The following is a 3,209-nucleotide window of genomic DNA, read 5'->3' on the forward strand; positions in this document are numbered from 1 at the left end:
ACAGATGGAACAAAGTGGTTTTGATAAGCCCAGGTGGGTGTACGAATGAGCACAGAGCTGCACCGAGAAGATGATTCTCAGCATCCGGCAAGAGAGATTAACAACGGGTGGTGGTGGTGATGGAGGAGCAGCAGCGACGGTCATCTGAGGCCGTACTGTAGCTTCTGATAAAATTACATTAAAGACCCCGAGGATTCCTCATCCAAGTAAATGATATTGCGTGCTGGGTGAGAGGGGTGAGAACACTGTGTTATTCAAGGAAAAGGTATGAACTATAAAAGAGGGAGATGGAATGCAAATCCTCCCTTTTCCTGAGCTGCAAGGAGAAACACCCAGCGGCTTGGCAGCTAGGTACCATGTCATGCTGACTCACAGGCTGTGGCTGGATCAAAATGCAGAGACAAGCCAAAAAACTAGTTCTGGTGCCCACTTCATTCTGAGAGTGGGGATTTGGAAATAATTCCCATTTCCTTAGGTGTTATCGCAGCTCAAACCAATGTTGTTTTTACACAACGGTTCATCTCTTTATTTTGATTACTTCCGTAATGAAGGATAACCTGATACTAAAAACTAAAAAAACAAAGAAAACTTTGGCGCTGAGAGTCAACTATTTTTCCCAACTTGTAACTTTTGTACTGTATGGATACAGACGAGTTATTTGTATTCCGGCTCGGAGTCTATAAATCAAAGTGACTAATGTGTACCTTTTGTTTTTCTGGTACAAAATAGGGTCGGCGCGCGAAGTGAAACTCAGCGTGACCTCTGCAGGTCTGCGGGGGAGGCTCTTGTTTTTGTTTTTGTAAGATATATGAGCGTAAAGAAAGTAAAGAAAGATATTCTATCGATATCTGACAAAATAAATTCTTTCACAATAAAGATATATATATGTATGTATATATTTCTTTTCAATCAGATCTGTGGATTGATCATGATTAATTTTGATTAAAAGATGAAAAAAATGAGGACATTTTCTTTTCGTATACTGCTGGAACAGAAGCTATCAGTCAATAGTCAGTCAATAATCACGACTAATCCTGATTAGTCGTGATTACCCCACAGCTACCTGTGATCACTCTGATTACACTGTTTCATTGATTGACAGCTCTTATATATTTGGACGTACGTACAGTTCATTAACCCTCGCTCTCCGACTCGTCCGGTTCGTCTAATTACGATCTGATTCTATTTCCTATCACGGATTTTTTCAGCCAACGTGTCTCTCCGCCCGAGCTGCTCCGGAGGAAGTCCACCTGATCTCCCTGCTCTCCCAACCTTCAGAACAACAAAGGGGGCATCACGGTTCATCAGGGAGCAGCTCGGCATCAAACCCTCCACTCAGGATGGCCTGCTTGAGTTCCACCGCGAGCGCCCGTTCGAGTGGAACAGACGGTGGGCCGCCGCGAAGAAGAAACTCCGCCGGTGAGAAGAAGCCTCTCGTTGGCCTCTGGGCTCGGGAACACATTTATCTTTTTCTCTTTACACAGATGAGGGCACACACAAACCGCTGGCCACCGGCCATCACCGCTGTTGTGATGAATGAGATCAGTGGCACGGAGCAGAGACGTAGGACCGAAAACAAGCCCACGCAGTTCAAGCTGTTTTTGTCTTGACATTAACCAACGTTACCAAGCTAACGCTACTTTTTCTCGTCTCATTTTCTCTTTGCTTTCGCCTCACTTCTCAAGGTGACTGACAAGTGCTGAGCCTGGACTTAGGACTGACTTGAGGAGAACTGGAAAGACTTGCAAAAAGCACACTCTGCCTGCAGGGAAACAGACAGACAGGAGCTTAAAGGGCCTCGGCTCCGGGGCTTCAGGTGAGGCTTATCTTTGCCGCCGTGGATGAGCTCTTTGGGAAACCGTAGAGATGCTTAAAAATCAAGAGGAAAATGTCGGCCCGGTTACAAACTGAACTTGATGATTCTAAGCGTATCATCCATGTTCTACATCTGCTCCTGGTTTCTTCCCATTATTCCCACTTCCTGTTTCCTCCTATTTCATCTCACCTTCCTCCACTTTTCCCTGCCCTGGATCTGTCTGTTTTTTTTTCTTGCTGTCACTAAAAGTATGTTGTGATAAGTAGCAGTTTTTTTCCCCCTAGCCGCTCTCCTGGAGACATGAAATTTAAGAATTTATGGTGCTGCATGCATCTGGATGGAATCACTGGACATCACTGGACTGCTGTCTGGTCAACATCCTGTAGTATATCATAATTTGTAATAATGTAAGGTTTAGGGTTTTAAAAACTGTTTTAAAGCAATTTCCAGATGATAAAAAAGTAATATAATCAGATTCATTTCACATGGTTCAGAGTTAGTAACTCTTTTCCTTTTCCTGCCAGGTATAAAGTAACATGTCAAATCAAAAGCCGTATATAAAAAAAAAAGCCCTGAGTCTGTCATTTATCTGTCAATCTTTCATCGGGGCTAAGAATATCCCATGTCATTTGCTTTATGAGGCTAAAGCTGCGGGCACAAACAGCGCTGCACTGAGGGACCTGGTGTGCACAGTTTCCCCTCTGAGCAGTGAAAACAGAACAGGCCGCTTCAGAAAAGAGTGGGCTCCCACTGAGAGCATCAGCGCCACAGGAACACATTCCCATCGATCTGCGCAGAGACCTCCATCAAGCAGTCGGTAAAAACACCGCAGCAAATGGTAAACGATTCTGTCGACAAAAGAGCGGCCGGTGAGAAAATCTGAAATCATTTCTCACCAGGTCAAATCAAACAATCTTTGTTTGAGTCAAAGTTCATAAAACACCAGATCCAAATGAAATGGATGATTATTTACAGCAGAGGTCACAGAGTCACCGACGTCGTCCTCAACGATATCAATCGGTCTACTGTCCTTCACCATCCATTTGACAATCGCGTCAGTCAGCTCGTCTGGTCAGACACACGCCAGGAATCTGACCAGAAGTAGAACCTTCCACAAGTGTACGCAGGGTTTGGTGATGATTATTTTAAAGCTCTAATTTCCGCAGGAAACAGTATGTGTCCTTCTCTTCCTGCCCAGTCCATGGAGCCTAAAGAAGTGTCTGGCTCAGAGCAGCATGTCACAAACCATTATATTCCAGCGAGAATGTGATGTCGAAGAAATCACAGTAACCCGTCATCCCCACGGTCTGACGGCAACACAAGGAGCTTTAGAACACATCACAGCTCTAAAAAAAAAAAAAAAAAAAAAAATTGGATTAACTGGATAAAAAAA

Source organism: Cynoglossus semilaevis, chromosome 18 (assembly GCF_000523025.1).
Source record: "Cynoglossus semilaevis isolate Cse_v1.0 chromosome 18, Cse_v1.0, whole genome shotgun sequence".
Classification (NCBI taxonomy): Eukaryota; Metazoa; Chordata; class Actinopteri; order Pleuronectiformes; family Cynoglossidae; genus Cynoglossus; species Cynoglossus semilaevis.